The sequence below is a fragment of the Somniosus microcephalus genome, chromosome 16 (genome assembly GCF_052327205.1).
Source record: "Somniosus microcephalus isolate GS21.2 chromosome 16, FLI_Smic_1.0, whole genome shotgun sequence".
Taxonomy (NCBI): Eukaryota; Metazoa; Chordata; class Chondrichthyes; order Squaliformes; family Somniosidae; genus Somniosus; species Somniosus microcephalus.
In genome coordinates, this window is record NC_141002.1 from 90,995,755 (window position 1) to 91,022,618 (window position 26,864).

The window sequence follows — 26,864 nt, forward strand, 5'->3', positions numbered from 1 at the left end:
TGGCACTTCCCTTCCTTCCCCTAGCCCACTGGGCCAAACTTCCTCTAAGGTTCCCATCTCACATCTTTCTCCATTTTCTCTCCGATCTCCCCTCATGACCTCTCCGCGCTCATCTTGTCCACGAGACCCACTTCCTGCTCCCTCGACCCTATTCCTACCAAACTGCTGACCACCCAACTTCCTTTTCTGGCTCCCATGTTAGCTGACATTGTTAACGGTTCCCTCTCCTCAGATGCTGTCCCCCTCTCCCTCAAATCTGCCGTCATCACCCCTCTCCTCAAAAAACCAAACCTTGACCCCTCCGTCCTTGCAAACTGCCGCCCCATCTCCAACCTCCCTTTCATCTCCAAAGTCCTTAAATGTGTTGTTGTCTCCCAAATCCGTGCCCATCTTTCCCGCAACTCATGTTTGAATCCCTCCAATCAGGTTTCTGTCCCTGCCACAGTACCAAAATGGCTCTCATCAAAGTCACAAATTACATCCTTTGTGACTGTGACAAAGGTAAACTACCCCTCCTCGTCCTTCTTGACGTGTCTGCAGCCTTTGACACGGTTGACCACTCCATCCTCCTCCAATGCCTCTCCACCATCGTCCAGCTGGGTGAGACTGCACTCGCCTGGTTCCATTCTTATCTATCTAATGGTAGCCAGAGAATCACCTGCAATGGCTTCTCTTCCCGCTCCTGCATCGTTACCTCTGGTGTCCCCCAAGGATCTATCCTTGGCCCCCTCCTATTTCTCATCTACACGCTGCCCCTTGGTGACATCATCCAAAAACACAGCGTCAGTTTCCACATGTACGCTGATGACACCCAGCTCTACCTCACCACCACTTCTCTCGACCCCTCCACGGCCTCTTAAATTGTCAGACTGCTTGTCCGGCATCCAGTTCTGGATGAGCAGAAATTTTCTCCCATTAAATATTGGGAAGACCGAAGCCACTGTTTTCGGTCCCTGCCACAAACTCCGTTCCCTAGCCACTGACTCCATCCCTCTCCCTAACATCTATCACACTGTTCGCAACCTTGGTGTCATATTTGACACTGAAATGAGCTTCCGACCACATATCTGCGGCGTAACTATGACCGCCTATTTCCACCTCCATAACACCGCCGGTCTCCACCCTTGCCTCAGTTCATCCACTGCTGAAACCCCCATCTATGCCTTTGTTACCTCTAGACTTGACTATTCCAACGCACTCCTGGCTGGCCTCCCACAGTCTACCCTTTGTAAACTTGAGGTCATCCAAAACTCGGCTGCCTGTGTCCTAACTCACACTAAGTCCCGTTCGCCCATCACCTCTGTGCTCGCTGACCTACATTGACTCCTGGTTAAGCAACGCCTTGATTTCAAAATTCTCATCTTTGTTTTCAAACCCCTCCATGGCCTCGCCCCTCCCTATCTCTGTAATCTCCTCCAGCCCCACAAACCCACCAGAAATCTGCGCTCCTCTAATTCTACCCTCTTGAGCATTTTTTTTTTTTTTAATTATTCATTGATGGGATGTGGGCGTCGCTGGCTAGGCCTGCATTTAGTGCCCATCCCTAATTGCCCTTGAGAAGATGGTGGTGAGCCGCCTTCTTGAACCGCTGCAGTCCATATGGTGTAGGTACACCCACAATGCTGTTAGGAAGGGAGTTCCAGGATTTTGGCCCAGCGACAGTGAAGGAACGGCGATACAGGTCCAAGTCAGGATGGTGTGTGGCTTGGAGGGGAACTTGTAGGTGGTGATGTTCCCATGCATCTGCTGCCCTTGTCCTTCTAAGTGGTAGAGGTCGTGGGTTTGGAAGGTGCTGTTGAAGGAGCTTTGGCGAGTTGCTGCAGTGCATCTTGTAGATGGTACACACTGCAGCCACAGTGCGCCGGTGGTGGAGGGAGTGAATGTTGAAGATGGTGGAGGGAGTGTCAATCAAGCGGGCTGCTTTATCCTGAATGGTGTCGAGCTTCTTGAGTGTTGTTGGAGCTGCACTCATCCAGGCAAGTGGAGAGTATTCCATCACACTCCTGACTTGTGCCTTGTAGATGGTGGAAAGGCTTTGGGGAGTCAGGAGGTGAGACACTCGCCGCAGAATTCCCAGCCTCTGGCCTGCTCTTGTGCCACAGTATTTATATGGCTGGTCCAGTTCAGTTTCTGATCAATGGTAACCCCCAGGATGTTGATAGTGGGTGATTCAGCGATGGTAATGCCATTGAATGTCAAGGGGAGATGGTTAGAGTCTCGCTTGTTGGAGATGGTCATTGCCTGGCACTTGTGTGGTGCGAATGTTACTTGCCACTTGTCAGCCCAAGTCTGAATGTTGTCCAGGTCTTGCTGCATATGGACACGGACTGCGTCAGTATCTGACGAGTCTCGAATGGTGCTGAATAGTGTGCAATCATCAGCGAACATCCCCACTTCTGACCTTATGATGGAGGGAAGGTCATTGATGAAACAGCTGAAGATGGTTGGGCCTAGGACACTGCCCTGAGGAACTCCTGCAGTGATGTCATGTGATTGAGATGAATGACCTCCAACAACCACAGCCAACTTCCTTTGTGCTAGGTATGATTCCAACCAATGGAGAGTTTTCCCCTTGATTCCCATTGACTTCAGTTTTGCTAGGGCTCCTTGATGCCACACTCGATCAAATGCTGCCTTGATGTCAAGGGCAGTCACTCTCACCTCACCTCTTGAGTTCAGCTCTTTTGTCCATGTTTGGACCAAGGCTGTAATGAGGTCAGGAGCTGAGTGGCCCTGGCGGAACCCAAACAGGGCGTCAGTTAGCAGGTTATTGCTGAGTAAGTGCCGCTTGATAGCACTGTCGACGACACCTTCCATCACTTTGCTGATGATTGAGAGTAGACTGATGGGACGGTAATTGGCCGGGTCGGATTTGTCCTGCTTTTTGTAGACAGGACATACTTGGGCAATTTTCCACATTGCCGGGTAGATGCCAGTGTTGTAGCTGTACTGGAACAGCTTGGCTAGGGGCGCAGCTAGTTCTGGAGCACAAGTCTTCAGTACTATTGCCGGAATGTTGTCAGGGCCCATAGCCTTTGCAGTATCCAGTGTCTTCAGCTGTTTCTTGACATCACATGGAGTGAATTGAATGGGCTGAAGACTGGCATCTGTGATGCTGGGGACCTCAGGAGGAGGCCGAGATGGATCATCCACTTGGCACTTCTGGCTGAAGATAGTTGCAAATGCTTCAGCCTTGTCTTTTGCACTCACGTGCTAGGCTCCACCATCATTGAGGATGGGGATATTTTTGGAGCCTCCTCCTCCTGCTAATAATCGCTCAATCATTGGTGGCGTGCCTTCTGCTGCCTAGGCCCTAAGCTCTGGAATTCCCTGCCTAAACCTCTCCGCCTCACTACCTCTCTTTCCTCCTTTAAGACACTCCTTAAAACCTACCTCTTTGACCAAGCTTTTAGTCACCTGCCTTAATTTCTCCTTGTGATTCGGTGTCAATTTTTTGACTTATAACACTCCTGTGAAGCGCCTTGGGACGTTTTACTACATTAAAGGTGCTATATAAATACAAGTTGTTGTTGTTAAGGAATGTCTTCAAGGAGGTGAGCGAGGTAGAGAGGCGGAGAGGTTTAGCGAGGGAATTCCAGAGGTTAGAGCCTAGGCAGATGGAGGCATGGCCGCCAGTGGTGGAGCGAATAAAATTGGGGACATGCAAGAGGCTAGAATTGGAGGAGCGCAGAGATCTTGGAGGGTTGAAGGGCTGGAGGAGGTTACAGATATAGGGAGGAGCGAGGCCACGGAGGGATTTGAAATCAAGGAGGAGAATTTTTAAATCGAGGCGTTGCCGGTCCGGGAGCCAATGTAGGTCAACAAGCGATGGGCTGATGGGTGAACGGGACTTGGTGCGGTCATACTTCTGTCCACTGGTTAAATCCCTCCGCAGGAAGCAGCATGTCCCACAGCCGCTGGAGATCCTCAACCCCAAACACAGCATCATAGAACGTCACAGCAGAGAAACAGGCCTTTTGGCCCAAGAAGTCAGCATTGGTGTTTTGCTCCACATCGGCCACCGAGTCCGATCCAACGCTCCTGCGCACTCCCCGTGCCTTTTGATATTCCTCTTTTCCAAGCAACTATCAAACACCCATTTAAAAGAATTTAAAGGGCCCTGTTTTCAACAACGCAATGGCAAAAGTGAACTCTAGAGCACCTTCTTTAAGTCATCTTACCTTCCAAGTTGGTAATTCACTGACTTTAACCATAAAACCCAGTTTAAATAGGTCACCATGTAAATTGGGTTTTATAGTTAAGGCCTGCCTCATAGGCACAACAAGAGAAATGGCAAGGTTACTGAGATTACAAAGCCCTGAACAGTGCTACTGTATTTGTAGCATAAGTTATGAGTGATGTGATTTTTTTTTTTTAGTAATCTTTCATGTATTGGAACATTACATTGTGACCACGGCTTCTAGCATCAGATCAAAGAGAGCACTGAGCATGAAAGCCAATCAGTAAAGGAGATTGAAAAGAGCAATTTTAGAATTTATTGACCAGTTTTTTTTTAAATTGGTAGCAACCTATGCATTCTTAAGAGCCACTCAGCTGTATCCAGCTCACCAAATCACTGTTAAACTCTAGCTAGAAGGTCTAATCCCCCGACTAGGAACAGAAGGATTACCCCTCACCCGTAACCACTGACTGTATAACCAGGGAATTCAGCAAGGTACAAATCAATGTGAGTCAGTTCAAGTGGCCATACAATAAAAAGCTAGATGATTGCCTATTGCTTACAACATACTTGACAACTATACTTCATATACATCTGTAGACCACAGAATGTAGCGGGTCTATTTTCTTACTTCTCAACATCTACTTCAAAATACAATGTGTGGCCCAAATGCTCCATCTTTTAAAATAAAACAGCATAACATAGACGCTAGATTTGACCGTTTCCTGGTCTCCCTACTGTGGTGATAATCAGGGTTAAAATTTCTCCCCCCCCCCCCCCCCCACCGTGTTTAATGTTAGTTTAGTGGTAGCACCCTTGCCTCTGAATCAGCAGGTTGTGGGTTCAAGTCCCACTCCAGAGACTTGAGCACAAAAATCTAGGCTGACACTCCCAGTGCAGTGCTGAGGGAGTGCTGCACTGTCGGAGGCACCATCTTTCGGATGAGACATTAAACCGAGGCCCCGTCTGCTCTCTCAGGTGGACGTAAAAGATCCCATGGCACTATTTCGAAGATGAGCAGTGGAGTTCTCCCCGGTGTCCTGGCCAATATTTATCCCAAAATCAACATCACTAAAACAGATGCTCTGGTCTTGATCGCATTGCTGTTTGTGGGAGCTTGCTGTGCACAAATTGGCTGCTGCGTTTCCTACATTGCAACAGTGACTCCACTTCAAAAAGTACTTCATTGGCTGTAAAGCACTTTGGTGGTCGTGAAAGGTGCTACATAAATGCAAGTCTTTCTTTCTTTAATAAGGAAATATTGCTGAAGAGACTTCAATTTTCACACAACATAGGAGGAAGAATAACAAACACAGACAGAAATAGATTTCCTGCCAGTGCTAACCTTGCTATTGCCCACAAAACATATTCCGGGTCCTAAATTTTAAGCTATTTTAGATGACCAAGTGGTTAAGAGAATTCAGTTTTTCAGACAGGATACATTGCAAATGAAATTCAATATAATCGAAAGTGTGAGGTGGTTCATTTTGGTAGGAGGAATAAGGAGGCCACTTATTCCTTGAAAGGTAAGAAACTAAATGGTGTAGAGGAGCAAAGAGATCTGGGAATACATATACAGATACATAAATCGCTAAAAGTAGCAACGCAAATGGTAAGGCCAGAAAGACTGTAAACAAAACACTGGGATTTATTTCTAGAGGAATAGAATACAAAAGCAGGGAATTATTGTTAAATTTATAGAGAACCTCAGTTAGATCCCACTTGGAGTACCGTGCGCAGATCTGGTCTCCATATTACAAAAAGGATCTTGAAACACTGGAGAAAGTGCAGAAAAGATTAATAAGGATGTTACCAGAATTGAGTGGCTGCAACTATCAGGGAAAGATTGAGCAGGCTGGGGCTCTTTTCCCTGGAAAACAGAAGGCTAAGAGGAGAGCTGATAGACGTTCGATAGGGTGGATCTGGAGAAACTGTTTTAAATTGGAGAAACATCTGGGTGAGTCCAGAAAAAGGTGGCATAAATATAAGAGCGCCATTGACAGATCAAATAAAGAATTTAGGAGGAATTTCTTTGCACAGAGGGTGGTGAGAATGTGGAATTCACTGCCACATGCAATGGTTGAAGCTGATAGCACTGATGCATTTAAGGGAAGGCCTGATGTATACATGAAGGAAAAGGGAATAGAAGGATATGGGGACAGGGCGGGAAGAGGTAATTAGAGTGGGAAAAGGCTTGTGTGGAGAATAAACACCGGCATAGACCAGTTGGGCCGAATGGCTTGTTTCTATGATGTAGAGTTTATGTAACTTTGGGTTCAAAGTGGCTTTGAAAGTGTAAAAAATTAAATATAGATGAAGTCAAATCAAAACCTGACATCTGCCGCAATGTTGAATCCTGTTCCATTGATCATGTAGATCTACCACTACCGCAGTACACCAAATACTGACCACACTCTAAATGAAACTACTCGGAACCCTACAGATGGACCAGCACCGCAAAGCCAACGACCACCTTCCTCACTAGACTACAAGCACACCACTACCTCAATGCCAAGTTCTCCCTTTCCCCCCACACCTCCCCTTTAGATTCTCAAGAATGGTATAAATATACTTCCATCTTGACACCTTCTATCACCTGCTGTACTAGCTAGACCACTAAGGTATTGGGCACCAACACCGTTACCACAAGGCCACCTATCATCCTCTGTACCACATTACCAATGGTCCAACATGCACACAACTACAAAGCTGCCCCTATACAATCGTCCATCGGGAATTGAATGGACATTCTCATACCATAAAGTCACATCCTCATCCACTAGGGATTGGGCACATACCAAGCGAGGAATCAGACGCTCCCAAATAAACCATCAATTTGCGAGAGAGTGTTTGCTCTAGCAAAACTACAATGAAAGCCATACTTGTTGCTTTGGTTCAGCTGCAGGTGGCAATGGCTTATCGATTTAATCAGTAGATATACAAAATGGTGCTTTGTACTTATGGAGATCGTGTTTATGCTTCTGCACGTGTGCAGCACTATTTTTACGATAAGACAGCCCCATCCCCCATCAAAACCCACTATTGTCAGAATGTGGCATGATTGAGCCACTCACAAAGAAACCCATAAAGGCCCAATTTGTGATGCATGAATGATTTGATTTGGTTTATTGTTCCCAATAAACTATTTTCGATGGCATTTTGTTATGGAATCAAGTGGATGTGTCAATGCACCCCTCCTGCGAGCATTATGCAACACGGTGTATGATAGCTTAATTTAATATATTATGTGAATATACTTGTTTGAGAATTCAATTTAAAACCAACTATGATAAAGGCAAAAAATTAAGTGTTGATGCTGGTTACATTGACCTGGCATGTACTGTCATTCTGTACTGTGTTGGCCTAAATTAGTTTTTCGACTAACCATTTGGTATCAGCTTTCAAATAGTGAGTATTTTCCTTTTGTACAATAAAAAATAATTTCCTATAATTGTCTCATTATAAATATTGAAAAGTAGAATCACAGAACTAATTTTATTCAATAGTTCTTAATTTATAGTCATTGAATAATCTAAAAAAAAATGTAGTTATGACTTTTTGGGTTGAAGAATGCTCCTCAATAATTAAGCAATATTACCTCGTCTTGTGTACAGGTGAAATGGTGCGTGCAATTTTCTGAAAGAGGTGGTTAAGTGGTCAACCTTTGGTGGCAGTGGTAATGTTTAATGAATTATATTTCCTTCAGTTTTCAGTACCAATACGCATTATTATGATTAATAAGTATTAAAATGACATTTTGAAAGGGAAAGTCCAGTTAATAAAGTCATAAATATATTCTGTCTACAACACTTTGCAATTCTGAGTGTGAAATAAAAATCAGTCAATGTTTTAAAAGCAGAGGTAATCTATACCCATCCCCACACAGCAATCTCTGTCCTGTACCAGTGATTGTTGTAACTAATTAGAGTATGATTAAATTAGAAATAACATCACTAAATTACATTAAATAGAAGTCTTACCATCTTATATATATATATACAATATTATTCCACAAAACTATTTTTGGTCCATCTCTCTCCCACTTACACACACACACTTACATACAAACACATACACAGTCATCTACACATACGCACTTAGCTACACACTTACAATTGCACGCACACAAAATAAAGATAGCAAGCCAGCTAATTCACATCACCAGCCCACAAAGCACGTTGACAACTAAGTAGATTGCTCTTTCAGGGAGCCTGTACAGGCCATTCTGTAAGATTCTGTCATTCGAAACATTTGCACGGGCAGATTTCTCTCTCTCTTGTGCTTGGCTGTGAATAATTCTCCGGGTGAAACACAGAGAAGAAAACTGTGCAGGGAGGATAGCATGTCCATAATGGAGTCTGCCTGATTTTCTATCCATTTAAATCAAAAAGTCAAATTTTGTCTGATAACGCTCCGGTGAAACACCTTGGGACGTTGTACTACGTTGAAGGTGCTTTACAAATGCAAGTTGTTGTTGCTGCAGGTATGACATCCTATCCAACTGCTTTTCCTCTATGCACTCCACCCACATAATTGTTTACACCCAAGCGCAGAAGAGGAGAATCTGCCTCTGAAAATTTTCCCACATCATTTTTACAACTTATACTTTACATAACACTATAATGAGAGGTTAGAATAAGAACATAAGAAATAGGAGCAGGAGTAGGCCATACGGCCCCTCACGCCTATTCCACTATTTAATAAGATAGCAAAATACTGCGGATGCTGGAAATCCGAAATAACAACAGAAAACGCTGGAAAAACTCAGCAGGCCAGGGCAGCATCCATGGAGAGAGAAACAGAGTTAACGTTTCAGGTCGAGAAACAGAGTTAACGTTTCAGGTCGATGACCCTTCGTCAGAACTAGAAAAAAGCGGGAAATGGAAAACAGGTTTAGGGGCTGGGAAAAGGGGGAGGGGATGAAAGAACAAAAGGGAAGGTCAGTGATAGGATAGAAAGCAGGAGAGATTGAGAGATATTAAGAGATATTCAAGGCGAGAGGAGGTGGTAATAGGACAGGTTAAGGAACAAAGGATGGCTCTAGATGGGGTGTGAATTGCGCTGGCAGAAGGAAGGACAGCTGCCCTGTGGGAGGGAAGGAAAAAAAAGAAGAAAATATATATATGTAATAGGGGCCGAGGTTATGATCTGAAATTGTTGAACTCTATGTTGAGTCCAGAGGGCTGTAAAGTGCCTAATCGAAAGATATGGGGCTGTTCCTCGAGCTTACGCTGAGCTTCCGTGGAACAATGCAAGAGGCCGAGGACGGTGAGGTCTGATTGGGAGTGGAGCGGTGAATTAAAGTGACAGGCCACTGGGAGCTCGGGGTCCCCCTTATGGCCTGAACAGAGGTGTTCTGCAAAGTGGTCACCCAATCTGCGTTTGGTCTCCCCAATGTAGAGGAGACCGCATTGTGAGCAGCGGATACAGTATACTAAATTGCAAGAAGTACAAGTAAATCGCTGTTTCACCTGGAAGGGGTGTTTGGGGCCCTGGACAGTGGGAAGGGGGGAGGTATAAGGGCATGTGTTGCATCTCCTGCGCTTGCACGGGAAGGTGCCGGGCGAAGGGGAAGGGGTGCTGGGGGTGATAGAGGAGTGGACTAGGGTGTTGCGGAGGGAGCGGTCCCTACGGAATGCTGAAAGGGGAGGTGAGGAGAAGATGCGTTTGGTGGTGGGATCACGCTGGAGGTGGTGGAAATGGTGGAGGATAATCTGTTGAATGTGGAGGCTGGTGGGGTGAAAGGTGAGGCCAAGGGGAACCCTATCATGGTTCCGGGAGGGAGGGGCAGGGGTGAGGGCAGAAGTGCGGGAGATAGAACGGACACGGTCGAGGGCCGTGTCAACCACAGTAGGGGGGAATCCTCAGTTGAGGAAAAAGGAAGGCATGTCGGAAGCACTGGTATGGAAGGTGGCATCGTCGGAGCAGCTGCGGCGGAGACGGAGAAACTGGGAGAATGGAATAGAGTCCTTACAGGAGGCGGGGTGGGAGGATGTGTAGTCCAGGTAGCTGTGGGAGTCAGTGGGCTTGTAGTGAATGTTAGTCAATAACCTATCCCCAGAGATGGAGACGGAGAAGTCGAGGAAGGGAAGGGAAGAGTCGGAGATGGACCATGTGAAGGTGAGGGAAGGGTAGAAATTGGAAGCAAAGTGAATGACATTTTCTAGTTCAGGGCGAGAGCAGGAGACGCCACCGATACAGTCATCAATGTACCGAAAAAAGAGGTGAGGGAGGGGACCCGAGTAGGACTGGAACAAAGAGCGTTCCACATATCCCACAAAAAGGCAGGCATAGCTAGGACCCATGCGGGTACCCATAGCAACACCTTTGATTTGGAGGAAATGAGTGGAGTCAAAGGAGAAGTTGTTCAATGTGAGAACAAGTTCAGCCAGGCAGAGGAGGGTGGTGGTGGATGGGAACTGGTCGGGTCTCTGTTCAAGGAAGAAGCAGAGCGCCCACAGGCCGTCCTGGTGGGGGATGGAGGTGTCGAGGGATTGTACATCCATAGTGAAAAGGAGGCGGTTGGGGCCAGGAAACTGGAAACTGTTAAAGATCCACAAACAGGACTGCCCTGGTAGACCCATCGTTTCAGCCTGCTCTTGCCCCACTGAACTTATCTCTTCCTATCTCGACTCTATTTTTTCGCCCCTTGTCCAGTCTCTTCCCATCTACATCCGCAACTCTTCCGACGCCATCCGCCACTTTAACAGTTTCCAACGTTTTCTGTTGTTATTCCACTATTTAATAAGATCATGGCTGATCTTCTACCTCAACTCCACTTTCCTGCCCGATCCCCATATCCCTTGATTCCCTTAAATTCCAAAAATCTATCGATCTCAGCCTTGAATATACTCAACGACTGAGCATCCATGGGGTTGAGAATTCCAAAGATTCACAACCCTCTGAGTGAAGAAATTTCTCCCCATCTCAGTCCTAAATGGCCGACTCCTTACCCTGAGACTGTGACCCCTGGCTCTAGACTCTCCAGCCAGGGGAAACAACCTCTCAGCATCTACCCTGTCAAGGACCTCTTGAATACAGAAATCAATCAGATATGTTATTTTAACAAAGTGAAGTTCACCTTTCATTACCATTTCTCTTAAAGCATTGCAGCCCACATTTAGTTAAAAAAACACTTCTGAGGTAAATGTAGGAGCCAAAAAAGCCTACATTTAATTGCTTAATTCCTAATTACCCTGTCTCTGTAATGAAATATCCAGATGTCTGCAGTAAAAATCTGTTTAGGAATGCACAACACTGACTTCAAGCTCTTCAGCCATTGGTGCATGCTGGTCACAGTCATAACTTGCATGACGAGTGAATACCAGTTACACAAGCATATAATAGGCCTAGAACTTTAATAAATTCGTAACAGATAGCGATCAGAATCTTTTTTTCAATGGATATATTTCTTATACGTGTACATTGGAAATGTGTAATTTTTGGAGCACTACATAACATAGAATTACATTCTATAGAAGTTACAGCACAGAAACAGGTCATTCGGCCCAACTGGTCTGTGCCAGTGTTTATGCTCCACACGAGCCTCCTCCCACCCTACTTCATCTCACCCTATCCACATGTCCTTCTATTCCTTTCTCCCTCATGTACTTATCTCATTGAAATGTATAATATTCTGACAGGGCTAGACAGACTGGATGCAGGGAGGATGTTTCCCCTGGCTGAGGGGGTCTAGAACGAGAGGTCACAGTCTCAGGATACGGGGTAGGGCATTTAGGACTGAGATGAGGAGAAATTTCTTCACTCAGAGGGTGGTGAACCTGTGGAATTCTCTAGCACAGAAGGCTGTAGAGGCCAAGTCACTGAATATATTTAAGAAGGAGATAGATAGATTTCTAGACACAAAAGGCATCAAGGGGTATGGGGAGAGAGCGGGAATATGGTATTGAGATAGAGGATCAGCCATGATCATATTGAATGGCGGAGCAGGCTCGAAGGGCCGGATGGCCTACTCCTGCTCCTATTTTTCTATGTTTCTATCTAGCATCTATGCTATCGCCTCAACCACCCTCTGTGGTAGCACATTCCACATTCTCCCCACTCTCTGAGTTTGCAGTTTTAGCTACAAAGGTTATCTTTAACAATGTATAAAGCTGAGCCCCACGAGCTCGCAAAGTTCATTCTGAGTCTATGCTTTGGATGCTTCATAATCAGGCAACCTACCTGTGCTATGTGACTCAATCAGCATTACTTGCTACATGTTATGTCATCATTGTATTGACAACAAGGAGCACGTGCCATCATTGGCTTACTATCTTCATTTATGGATAGACAGCTCCTTTCAAACTTAAAATACATCCTTACCTACCACCGTTGCATTTGAAACCTCAAGCACCATTTGAAGCTCATACACAATAATCAGGATTCAGATATTTTGTAAATGCAAAAGAAGTCAACGTACATCAACGAAAGTGACGGTTGATTTTTGTGAGCCCTCATCTTTCGCCAGACCAGATTTTTAAGATGTGGAAACTACAAACTAGACATAGGAGCTATCATCCTATCTCAAACATGTTTCAACAATCCAAGATTTCAGACTCTTTTGCTGCACACTTGCTGACACATAGACATTGGCCAAAAACTGATACAAGCTTCACCCTTGAGCAGCATCCAGATAGCAATGACCCGTTAACTCCAACATCTGGTTTACCTGGGTGAGAAACACATCTATATCTACAGACGTTCTTACAATTCCATTTAAAGTTACAACAACAACAACCACCTGTATCTATATAGCACCTTTGAGGTAGGAAAACCTCCCAAGATGCTTCACAGCGCCATTTCAAAACAAAATTTGACACCGAACCACATAAGGAGATGTTTGGGCAGATGACCAAAAGCTTGGTCAAAGGGGTAGGTTTTAAGGAGAAAAGGGAGGCAGAGAGGTGTACAGAGGGAATCCAGAGCTTAGGGCCTCGGCAGCTGAAGGCATGGCCACCAATGGCGGAGCGATTAAAATCAGGGATGCGCAAGAGGTCAGAATTAGAGGAGCGCAGATATCTCGGGGAGTTGTGTAACTGGAGCAGAGTACAGAGATAGGGAGGGGTGAGGCCGTGGAGGGATTTGAAAAGTTGGTGTTTATTATACATCAAAAAATTGAATGTGTAATTTTTTTCATATAAACGAGTTGCACTAGCAATAGCTTGAGATATGCCTAGCGTGTCAGTGTTCCTCTCCCTTACCAGCAATTTTAAATGGAGGCGCTGGATGTGTTTACACTTCAGTGTCAAAGCAAAGTGGTTTCCACTTTCTAAGAACGCTAAAGTTGTAGGGTAAACCTGGAGTCAGTGCCCTACCTGCGAAGTGGAGTGAGACTCCCTGGAGACGGTAGTCTCTCACACGCTTTGGTTTAAGACTGTATGCAGTGTAAATCCAGTGCAGTGCCAACCTGGGTGTGAAAATGCCATTGGATCTCCTGGATACTTCTTAAATCTACCTGTAATAAGTGTAAAGGTTCAGACAATGTGGAAGTCTCACCCACACTCACTAAACATGGAACTGCTGGGGCGAGGTGTTGTCCTGAGAGTTGAGATCTGCTCCTGTGTACCGAGCTTGAGCTCTCTCTCTCCAGGAGCATAATTGAACTTCCAGCCAGACAGTGGAAAGTGGGTCGACCTCCCCTCCCCTCCCTCCAGTCGCATCTACCGGTAGCTGCAGACTAAACGTGCCTACCCTATGAAGTCTTGACAGTGGCCGTTCGTCATGACCTCGGAAGACTTCAGACTGGAGGCAGCACAGGAGAGTTAAATGATGGGAAAGGGAAATGATAAAGCGTTGGTGAACAGGGTCACTACATTTCTTGCCTGTTCTGTCAGAAAGCATAACGCCTTAATGTGTCAGCTCAGACTTGAATGCCAAGCCATTTTTTTTTTCACAATCAGAAAATGTGTAACAAGGAGGGAGGGGCAGGGGAGCTTTACTGCACATATTTCTGTGCATGCAATTAACCCGAATTATCTGAGTATTGTACCAAATTAACCCAATAATCCTTCCAGATAATGCCTATGTACATTGGACCTGATCCCAAGCATACTTTGTGAGGCAGCCGCTATAGCATGAAGGTGATCTATAAACAGTCCTTAATCATCAATGGCCAATCAATCACAACAGCAACGCCGACCTTAGGGCTGGAACAGGAGGCGCAGCGAATAGGAAACATGTCAGTCACATATCCTCAGTGGCGTGCAAATGAGGAATGGGGATGCTTTGCTAGTGTCGGGAACAGTGGCACAGTGGTTTATGTTACTGGACTAGTAATCCAGAGGCCTGGACTAAGTATTGATGTGGGTTCTAATCCCACCAAGGTAGCTGTGGAATTTTAATTCAGTGAATTAAATAAATCTGGAATAATAAGCTAATGTCAATAATGTTGTAACCATTAAACTACTGAGATTGTCATTAAAAAACCCACTAATGTCCTATTAGGGAAGGAGATCTGCTGTCCTTACCCAGTCTGGCCTATATGTGATTCCAGACCCACAGCAATGCGGTTGACTCTTAACTGCCCTGTGAAATGGTCTAGCAAGGCAATTAGGGATGGGGAATACAAAATAAATGAGGGTAACTCTTTTAAAACATCAAATTAGAGAATGATGCTGGGATCATGCAGATGTGTTTTATCCAGATGGCACTGCTGCACAGAGAGTTGACATTAGCCTTGTGTCTATTACGTTTTCATTAGTAATTAAATAAATGACAATTGGCTCTCAAATTAAAAAGTTCACTTGCATTTATATTAAAGGCGCAGGGCGCTATGTGAAATCATTTGGCACAGCGGTTTTTTGCATAGACTCTTAACACCTGTTCCATTTAACAAAGGGCTGTATTATCATTCTACACACCTTATTTGTTGAAAAGTTATATAGTATGCAAGGGATGGTAAAGCCTGGCAGAAGCTTAGTGGTGCAGGAGGAGTCCAGCAGCAAAGCATTGGAAAAATATGGAGTTCTTTGTTACCTCTAGAATTGACAATTCCAATGCACTCCTGGCTGGCCTCCCACATTCCACCCTACGTAAACTTGAGGTGATCCAAAACTCGGCTGCCCGTGTCCTAACTCGCACCAAGTCCCGTTCACCCATCACCCCTGTGCTCGCTGACCTACACTGGCCCCTGGTTAATCAACGCCTCAATTTTAAAATTCCCCTCCTTGTTTTCAAATCCCTCCATGGCCTCGCCCCTCCCTATCTCTGTAACCTCTTCCAGCCCCACAACCACCCCCCCAGATATCTGCGCTCCTCTAATTCTGCCCTCTTGAGCATCCCTGATTATAATCGCTCCACCATTGGTGGCCCTGCCTTCTGATGCCTGGGCCCTAAGCTCTGGAATTCCCTGCCTAAACCTCTCTGCCTCGCGATCCTTCTTTAAGACGCTCCTTAAAACCTACCTCTTTGACCAAGCGTTTGGTCACCTGCCCTAATTTATCCTTATGTGACTCGGTGTCAAATTTGTTGTCTTAAAATACTCCTGTGCAGCGTCTTGGGACGTTTTACTACGTTAAAGGCACTATATCAACACAAGTTGTTGTTGAGCTGCTTAAATGGACATGATCGATTCATGTCTGGGTATATATTGCCAGGTTAGGTCCCGGTGTGACATGCCAGCCGGCCGGAGTTAAGGGTTTACTGAGGTGCTGCGGGCCACGACAGTGTCCCTTTTAAAGCTCGCTGGCTTTCCTTGCTTGCTGCTTAAGAGTCTGGAGCTAGTCGTTTAAAGTGGGCAGTGCATCGTCACAATCGCTTTTTTTTTTCTGATGTGAATGGGTTGGCAACGAAGAAATCCTGTGACCTGCAGCGCACATTTACTGTCGAATGAGATCAGCGCTAATGAGTAAAAGGGGGAACGCCGCAAAAATTCTCCAATATGGGCGTTGATTCTTCGCCCTCTCCGAATCCCTTACTGTACAGAAAATGGACAGTCGCTGGTTGGTGCTCCCGTTCGAGGGAGACCACCTCAAACATAGAGTCCAAATTCTATTGTACTTCCAAAAATTCACAGTTCTTAACAACAACAAATTGAGCCAGTTACTGTACAAGAAAGAAAGAGAAAAAGAGCTAAAGTACATTTTGTGTTTCTGTATTTTCCAGTGCTCCTACAGTCAAAAGCTGATAACCAAATTTTGTAGAAGTTCATTCTTGTACCGGACGTTCAAATCACCGTGGGGAAATAATCGATTGCAACACAAATTATTTCAAAAGGGGGACTCAACTTTTCTGAGGGTTTCAAATACTTTCTGAAATGTTAGGTGGAGTCAACTTTTAACTTTCAAATCTTTGGGTTGCAAGTCTGCGCATTTAACTGGTTTTAGTGATTGTAATAATCTGTGCAAAAATACAGTTGAACGTGAACTAAACAGAAAGCAACCAATTTGCCGAGTGAATGGAGTAAACTGGCACCCACACATCATTTTTACAAATGAACCCCTTCAGCTTCACATCACTGCTAGAGAATTTGTTTTCTACTTTAAAAAAAAATCTCATCCTTGTTTCCAAATCCCCCCAAGGCCTCGCCCCTCCCTATCTCTGTAACCTCTGTAACCTCCTCCAGCCCCTCCCTATCTCTGTAACCTCTGTAACCTCCTCCAGCCCCTACAACTCTCCCTATCTCTGTAACCTCTGTAACCTCCTCCAGCCCCTCCCTATCTCTGTAACCTCTGTAACCTCCTCCAGCCCCTCCCTATCTCTGTAACCTCCTCCAGCCCCTACAACTCTCCCTATCTCTGTAACCTCCTCCAGCCCCTCCCTATCTCTGTAACCTCTGTAACCTCCTCCAGCCCCTCCCTATCTCTGTAACCTCCTCCAGCCCCTACAACTCTCCCTATCTCTGTAACCTCCTCCAGCCCCTCCCTATCTCTGTAACCTCTGTAACCTCCTCCAGCCCCTACAACTCTCCCTATCTCTGTAACCTCCTCCAGCCCCTCCCTATCTCTGTAACCTCTGTAACCTCCTCCAGCCCCTACAACTCTCCCTATCTCTGTAACCTCTGTAACCTCCTCCAGCCCCTCCCTATCTCTGTAACCTCCTCCAGCCCCTCCCTATCTCTGTAACCTCCTCCAGCCCCTACAACTCTCCCTATCTCTGTAACCTCCTCCAGCCCCTCCCTATCTCTGTAACCTCCTCCAGCCCCTACAACTCTCCCTATCTCTGTAACCTCCTCCAGCCCCTCCCTATCTCTGTAACCTCCTCCAGCCCCTACAACTCTCCCTATCTCTGTAACCTCCTCCAGCCCCTACAACTCTCCCTATCTCTGTAACCTCTGTAACCTCCTCCAGCCCCTACAACTCTCCCTATCTCTGTAACCTCTGTAACCTCCTCCAGCCCCTACAACTCTCCCTATCTCTGTAACCTCTGTAACCTCCTCCAGCCCCTCCCTATCTCTGTAACCTCTGTAATCCTCCTCCAGCCCCACAACTCTCCAAGATATCTGCCTTCCTCCAATTCTGGCCTCTTAAGCATCCCTGATTATTATCTCTCCACCATTGGTGTGGGTGCCTTCAGTTGCCTAGGCCCGAAGCTCCAGAATTCCCTCCCTGAACCTCTCCCCCTCTCTCTTTCCTCCTTTAGTCCTTACAACCCAGGTCTTTGACCAAGCTTTTGATCACCTGCCCTAATGTGGCTCAGTGTCAAGTTTTGTTCGATAATTGTACATTGAATACAGAAATGTAGTTCTAAGCAACAATCTAATGAGCTGGAGTGCCTCGGATTGGCTTCTCTTGGGGAAAGCAGTTGTACAAGTCTGCCCCCCCCCCCGCAACCCCACCACACCCCCAGTACAGATCTATTCGATTGCTTGCCTTCAATTCGATTTGAGAACCGTGAGCATTCTTGTTCGATACTTTTGCTGCCAATTCTTCAGCTCAAATAAATCGCTTGCATTTCAAGGTGTGTAGGCAGAGATACAGTTGACCGGCAGAAGACCACACAAAAAAAAAACCTTGATTGTGAATGTCGAAAATAATCTGGCTTGGCGGGACGAAAATAGATAAGCATTATCTCTTAGTCGATAGTCATTTGCCAGACACACAGGGGTCTGAGCTGCGGAGCTCGCAGGGCCTGTTCGCCAATTGCCTGCCCCTCGAAGACTCCCCGTCGCTGCCAACATTATACGCATGTGCCAATTCTTAAAAAGCCCACCTCCCAAAAAAAGGAATAAAAAGACGGAGGGGGAAAAAATGGGAAAGATAAATTGGAAAAAAAATCCATGAGATCTCCACGTTTAACAAAATAATTTATTTTGCCAATTTGTCTTTTGCAAAGAGCTGTGGGGGGGAAATATATAACTGGGGGCAGAGGGCAAGAGTTGGGGGGGGCAAGGAAAAGGACTCAGGAAAAAGCAAAATAATTGTTTAAGGGACAGGAGGAAATGAGGTGGCTTGGCAGCAGACTGAGAAACGACAACTGGACCGCAATTTATAAAATATAAATTAAAAAGTCAGACCCCTGTGAGAGACATAGTTGCGAGGGGTGCACTTCTGTTACTGGAGTACAAGAGTTTGCAGGTAACTTATGTGTGTTGGTCTGTTTCAAGAAATGTCAAATCTGCCCAAAGCACAAGGAACTGAAGGTCCGTCTATAAGGTCGGCGTGTGTGGGAGGCGCCCGTTAAATCCCAACATTTTGTCCATTACTGTTTGGCCCTTGCATTTCGAGCGAGTCCCAGAGTTAGATTGGAGACAAAAACGTAGACAACAAGAGGGGGGGCCTTGCAGGGCAATGGGGGAAGAGCAGGAGGGTGGGATTCAAAGAGCCGGCACAGGCACGATGGGCCGCATGGCCTCCTTCGGTGTTGTGAGGTTCTATTATTCTATGAAATAAACAGCCAAATGAAAAGGGAGAAGATTGGGTTGTTGAGGAAAGACGTGAAATGGGGTAAACGCCAGTTGTACGGTAACGAGAAACACGGTTATTAGCAAAGGTTCATCTTTTTTGGCTCCCTGTTTCCAAATATTCTGCCTCTTCCTGGTACATCTTCCACTCACATATGCACAAGGACCCGTGGGCTTCAGCTGTTTATTTATATTGAATGAGTGCAGCATTCTACTTCACTCTGCTACAAGATCAGAAAGCGGGAGTCCGAGTGTTTGATTCACAACTGTTCACTCTGCTGTCAGAATTCTAATACCGAAAGACCACGGCGCGATGGTGGAATACCTTGTGCAGAATGTGACTGCTCACACATTCCCTCTCACACTCACACAGCCTCACACTCACAAACACACAGACTCACAAACACAGACACACACTCACAAACACACACTCGCACACAGCCTCACACACACACTCACACACAACCTCACACACACAGACTCACAAACACAGACACACACACACACACACAAACACACTCACACACAACCTCACACACACAGACTCACACACACAGACTCACACACACACTCACACACATACACTCGCACACAACCTCACACACAGACTCACACACACTCACAAACACTCACAAACACACAGCCTCACACACTCACACTCACACACTCACAAACACACACTCACACACTCACACAGTCACTCTCACACACACACTCACACACAGCCTCACACACTCACACACAGCCTCACACACACACTCACTCTCACACACTCACAAACACACACAGCCTCACACACTCACAAACACACAGCCTCACACACTCACAAACACACACTCACACACTCACAAACACACACTCACAGTCACTCTCACACACACTCACAAACACACAGCCTCACACACTCACACTCACTCTCACACACTCACAAACACACACAGCCTCACACACTCACACAGCCTCACACACTCACAAACACACACTCACTCTCACACACTCATATTCACACACTCATATTCACACACAGCCTCACACACACAGAAACACACTCTCACACACACACAAACACACACTCATACACTCACACACACACCTCACACACTCACACACAGCCTCTCACTCACACACTCACACAGCCTCACACACTCACAAACACACACCTCACACACTCACACACACCTCACACTCACACACAGACACACTCACACACACACTCACACTCTCATATACATTCACACTCTCACACTCACACACACGCACTCACACACACTCTCACACTCTCACACACACACAGCCTCACACACTCACACACACACAGCCTCACACACTCTCTCTCACACTCACACACACACAGCCTCACACACTCTCTCTCACACTCACACACACACAGCCTCACACTCGCTCTCTCACACTCACACACACACATCTCATGCACTCTCATATACATTCACACACTCTCTCACACACACAGTCACACTCACACACACACCAGCCTCACACACACACTCTCTCACACACATTCACACACACAGCCTCACACACACACTCGCTCACACCCACACACACACACAGCCTCACATATACACTCTCTCTCACACTCACACACACACAGCCTCACACACTCTCTCTCTCACTCTCACACACACAGCCTCACACACACTCTCATACACTCTCACACACATACAGCCTCACACACTCTCTCTCTCACTCTCACACACACAGCCTCACACACACTCTCATACACTCTCACACACATACAGCCTCACACACTCTCTCTCTCTCACTCTCTCACACACAGCCTCACACTCACACACATACACTCTCACACACACACACAGCCTCACACACTCTCTCTCTCTCACTCTCTCACACACAGCCTCACACTCACACACATACACTCTCACACACACACACAGCCTCACACACTCTCTCTCTCTCACTCTCTCACACACAGCCTCACACTCACACACATACACTCTCACACACACACAGCCTCACACTCTCTCTCTCTCTCTCTCACACACACAGCCTCACACACACTCTCATACACTCTCACACACACACAGCCTCACACACTCTCTCTCTCTCACTCTCACACACACAACCTCACACTCACACACACACACTCTCACACACACTCACACACTCTCTCACACACTCTCTCTCGCACTCACACACTCTCACACATACACTCCTCACACACTCATGCACACAGCCTTGCACACTCTCATTTTTAGACACGGCCTCACACACTCCCACACACAATCTCATTTTCAAACACACACACACTCACACACTCCTAGCTACACATACAGCCACACACACACACACACACACATACAGTCAAGCACAGTCTCTCACACATATACACAACCACACACACTCATACACACATGATCATAAACACTCGCACACAACCACGCACATTGCTACAGATACCCATGCACACGAACACACAGACACACACAAAAGCCCCCACGCCCAGCTGGAGACTCAGATACTCATAATCACACACAGCCACACACACTCACTCATACACACATACACAGCCACACAGTATGCACTTTCACATACTCTTACACACACACCTTTCACAGACGCACACTTGTGCACTTTGGCATAGACATACACAAAACACACTCGCTCGGAGACACTTGCACGTGCACACACTCATTCACACTTTCCTACACTTGTCCATTCACACTCACAGACGCACTCACACAAATCAAAGCCCACACGGGACGCTGGTTTGTCGGCTGTGAAGAACCAGTTAACCACAATGGTCCCAATAAACCGAGAGAGAAAAAAATTAGATACATCTTGTTGGAGATTGAAAACGCAATAAACACATCCCAGGTTTTTGAAAAGCAATGCCAAACGATGACAATCTTCACACTGTCACCTTTCAATTCCGCTTAAAACTTAATTTGATGTCGATTTCAATCCTTTTTTTTACCGGTTTCGCTGTCCAAGCAGTTATCCCAATGCGATCCCAATGTCTTAAAATGTTTTCCGATTTGCTAACTATGGTTACGTTGCAGCTACCTGTCGTGGCGACTGAGTAAAGTGCATTGTTAAAAAAAATGGTACAACAATCCCTTCTTAATGCAACATCTCTTCACTTATATCACCTACCTGCAGCCCCTCCTTGCTGGAGAGATACCTAGCATCCACCTTCACGTTAAGGAAGACCAAGTTTGAGCTTCATTCTGGAAAGAAGGGGGGGAAAAAACCTTCTCCGGTGCAATTTCACCAAAGTGTTTCCAAACGCCCCACTCTAGCGCTGTCTTCTTCGCCTCATTCCTCTCTCCCTCTCTCTCTCTCTCTTTCTAATCCTCCCTATCTGGCTCTGTACACAGATCTGAGCAATAACAACAACAACACACACAAAGCACAAGTCTCTGGTCGCCCCCCAACAGTCAAATCTTACTGAGGTCGCAGCAATCGCGCAGTGAGCTCCCAGTGCCAGCAGCGGATGGCAAAGCGTTTCCTTGCAGCAGTTACCTATCTCATTCCATCTCTGATCTGCTCGCTCTCCTCCTGTAGTTTCCCCCCCGCTCTCTCTCTTGGGAAAGCCGATTGGACAGATCGATTTACCTCCAGGAAATCTGTATCCATGTAGATCTCAACAACAACAAAATGTCTTAGGGACAGCCGGCGAGAAATATCACGTCCTCCTTTCCCACCACCTTCCCTTTCCAGTTGTCCCGTCAAGACGACGTGGAAGGGCTTCTGCCAAAGGTGGCACGATGACTCCAAGTAATGTCGGGGGCAGTTTCGCTCCCGTGTGGTTTTTTTTGTGTGTGTTGGGAATGAATGTAAGGCTGGTCAGTAAATGTAGAGTGGCTGATCGGGCTGCTTGTTAGATCTCTCTGTTCGTTATCTAGAGCAGACCAATTAATAGGTAAGATGTTTCTGGTACACTGGGGACCTCATGGGTGTCACTCGCCCTCCACCCCCGCCCCAAGCTGTCAAGGATGGAATGGGGGCGGGGGGTAGGAAGGATTCAGCCTCACTCAAAACATGGACGGAATAGTAAATCTGTGAAACCTGAACAAACTATACCACAACCAGGAGATCACAAACCCCCATGCCCAGCCGTCAGACGGTAAAGACACCAGCAAGTTGCGTTGGCTGTGATAAATACCCTTGAGATGTTGGTCCAGTGTTGGAAACCAAAGGCTTTTCAATAAGGGGGTGTTTCCTGATTTTACGTTCTGGATTTATCAAATTGATCATAAATAATAATCTGATCAGATTCCATAAGTATATAAAAATAATCCAAATCTTGCTTCGGACACGCCGAACTTCTGAAACACAGTCACAAAACAAGAATAATGCTGAAGGGTGTCATTAAAATGATTTTGGCATCGTTGAACATTTTCATGATTGTTAACATTGCGGCCAGGTATCGACATGTCAAGGTTAGAAGGTGGGTGAAAGGGGTTTCAACTAGATCTTTTTTAAGGACTAGTTGATGGTAAAACCTAAGTCTCTGTCTCCCTCAAGAGTATGTGCGAGGTTTTACAGCGTGGATTTCTTTTTTTTTCCCTGCAGATGGAACGACTGCAGTCCAGTTAGTTTCCACTCTGATAGTCCCCTTGCTTTTGGAAACCCTTCTTTCTCCCGGCGGTGTCAGCTCCTCAGCTGGAACTTCTAATTTGAGAAATGATTTTTTTTTTTTAAGTGCAATAAAATCACCAAGTTTCATAGATCAATAGGATTTGGTAGCTGGTTGTGATACTTTAATGTTCCTGAAACACTAAACCTCGTGTTATTGTCCAAATGTTCCTGGGTACCTGTTATGCAAGGGGTATGTCATATGTTTTCGAAACTGCACGCCCCATAGCTGAAGGGATTCATGAAGTCCTCCGATTTCTGTATTTGTTGACACACATAGGTTGTTTGTGTGCATGTATTTTATTTATATATTTCATCACTACCTATATTGTAAAATCTAGCATGCACTTCCTACTTCAGGCATCACACTTTCTCTGCTATGCTTTGATGTCACACACACACACTTACAATTTATTCCAGCTCAATTAAATTCCTCCTACCTGAATAGTTCATAGTAAAAAAATATTTTATTTAAATTCAGTTTAAAATCTTCCATCCGATTGGTTGAAATACAAATGTATTAATTCTGATGTGAATTTATCGATAGTGATTGTCTGTAATTCAATCATCCGCAAATTTCTGAGTGAGAAGAAAGTGAAACATTTCATTGTACATAATATTTTTTGAAAAGGATTTAATGTGACATTTTTTTCTGCTACCAGCTTATTTACTGTAGGCTAAAAATCAAGTTTCTAATCAAATTAAAACATTAAAAGTAGCATATTTTCAAATAGCATAATTAAACTTACTATTTGTGCCTTTGTGTAAATCAGTAGCTCCATTAATGTTTCTGTTTGAATGCCTTAGTCTGTTTCAAAAGCCAGGCTTGAAGTTGATATTTTGACTCAGAGTCGGTCATTCAGTGGCGGTAATTTTGACTTTGTGCCATTGTGTAAAATGGGCATAAATGACATCTCTCCCGATTTCAATTGAAGTCAATGCACAACATTGAATCTTGGCACTTTTATCTGAGGTAACATTTAGATTTTTTTTATGATTAACAGCAAGATTGGTTATTAACAAAGGAAAGAAGTCACACAACACCAGGTTATAGTCCAACAGTTTTATTTGAAATCACAAGCTTTCGGAGCGCTGCTCCTTCATCAGGTGAAGTGGAGAGATGCATAAAGACACAGCTTATATAGTCAGAGAATAATGCCAGATGATTACAGGTAATCTTTCTAACTGCCCTTTATCACACCTCGGCAGAGAGATAATCACAGCAATCAAAGGTGTGAATGGTGTCCAAACAGGTTAGTCAGGAAAACATTACATCAAAGAACAATGAGACTCCAACAAGAGAAAGTCTAACCACCTCCCCTTGACATTCAATGGCATTCCCATCTTCCGATCCCCCACCATCAACATCCTGGAAACAACTACACAGATGCGGCTGGACCTACTGTGATTTCCAGCAAAAAAAAAAATTTTTGTCTGTTTTTTGTTTTTCATACAGACCCCAGCATCTGCAACATTTGACCCCTTGTGACCCCACCTCATTGTTCTTTGATGTAATGTTTTCCTGACTAACCTGTTTGGACACCATTCACTCCTTTGATCGCTGTGATTATCTCTCTGCTGAGGTGTGATAAATGGCAGTTAGAAAGATTACCTGTAATCATCTGGCATTATTCTCTGACTATATAAGCTGTGTCTTTATGCATCTCTCCACTTCACCTGATGAAGGAGCAGCGCTCCGAAAGCTTGTGATTTCAAGTAAAACTGTTGGACTATAACCTGGTGTTGTGTGACTTCTTACATTTGTTCACCCCAGTCCAACACCGGCATCTCCACACCATTAACAAAGGACTCCAACAAGAGAAAGTCTAACCACCTCCCCTTGACATTCAATGGCATTCCCATCTTCCGATCCCCCACCATCAACATCCTGGAAACTTAACTGGACCAGCCACATAAATAAGAGCAGGTCAGAGACTGGGTATTCTGCCGCAAGTGACTCACCTCCTGATTCCCCAAAGCCTTTCCAACATCTACAAGGCACAAGTCAGGAGTATGATGGAATACTCTCCACTTGCCTGGATGAGTGCAGCTCCAACAACACTCGCAAAGCTTGACACCATCCAGGACAAAGCAGCCCGCTTGATTGGCACCCCATCCACCACTGGCGCACCATGTCTGCAGTGTGTACCATCTACAAGATGCGCTGCAGTAACTCGTCAAGGCTTCTTCGACAGCACCTCCCAAACCAACGACTTCTACCACATAGAAGGACAAGGGCAACAGACGCATGGGAACACCACCACCTCCAAGTTCCCCCTAAAGCCACACACCATCCTGACTTGGAAATATATCGCCATCCCTTCATCGTCGCTGGGTCAAAATCCTGGAACTCCCTCTCTAACAACACTGTGGGAGTACCTTCACCACATGGACTGCAGCGGTTCAAGAAGGTGGCTCGCCACCACCTTCTCAAGGGGCAATTCCCATGAATGCATTTTTTAAAAACTTGATGCTTATAGCCCCTACCCCTCGGTCAATCTCCTTGATGTGAAGCATAAACGTTTCAACTTTTCGTGAAGTAATTTTAGCTAATTATTTACAAAGGTTTATTTGCAGAGAGGTAGAAGGCAGAGAAAAATCATGTATATAAAGGAGGGAGGATATCTGTGTGTCTGCAAGAGAGGGTGTGTCTGTGTTTGTGCAAGGGAGAGAGGGTGTCCATCTGCATCTGTATGTGAAGGAGAGATAATTCTGTGGTAAGTGTTGTGGAAGGAAAAAACATTCTCTCTGCCAACATAATTTGAATGATAATTGAAGTGCAGAACTGGACTTTGATGGCGATTGAAGGGGAAGATTGAAAACAGAAAACTAATTTTTATGTAACAAGGGTGCAAGTTCCTGACCCAGGCTGTGCTACAGAAGAGCTTTCACATCAGCATTCCTGCTGACGCGGAGATCCTCGAGTAATATCTCCCTCTGAGCTGGGCATAAATTTTGGGATGCATCCCAGAGCAAACAGCAACGGTGTGACTTCAAACCAGACTGAGGGTCACTCTTGAGCCACCTCACCCTGGAGAGCAGGCTGGTAAATTTAAGGTCCTTTCACCTTAATGGAGTGCTGTCAGCTGTGGATATGTGGTACTTGCACAACCAACAATGGAAAAGAAAAAGAAAGACTTACATTTCTATAGCGCCTTTCACGACCACCGGCTGTCTCAAAGCACTTCACAGCCAATGAAGTACTTTTGAAGTGGAGTCACT

At 45.5% G+C, this 26,864-nt stretch overlaps 1 protein-coding gene across 7 annotated transcripts in view; it reads right to left on the bottom strand.

Annotated features, from left to right (window-relative positions):
• Positions 1–23,002, bottom strand: part of LOC147106372 (chemokine-like protein TAFA-2) — a 356,474-nt gene extending 333,472 nt beyond the window's left edge. For 2 of the 7 annotated variants that reach the window (XR_015081444.1, XM_086009418.1), the window contains exon 1: positions 22,158–22,405. The gene's annotated coding sequence lies outside the window, so the exon portion shown is untranslated. The other 5 variants (XR_015081441.1, XR_015081439.1, XR_015081442.1 and 2 more) reach the window with 4 other exon arrangements.
• Positions 23,003–26,864: the final 3,862 nt, after the last annotated feature.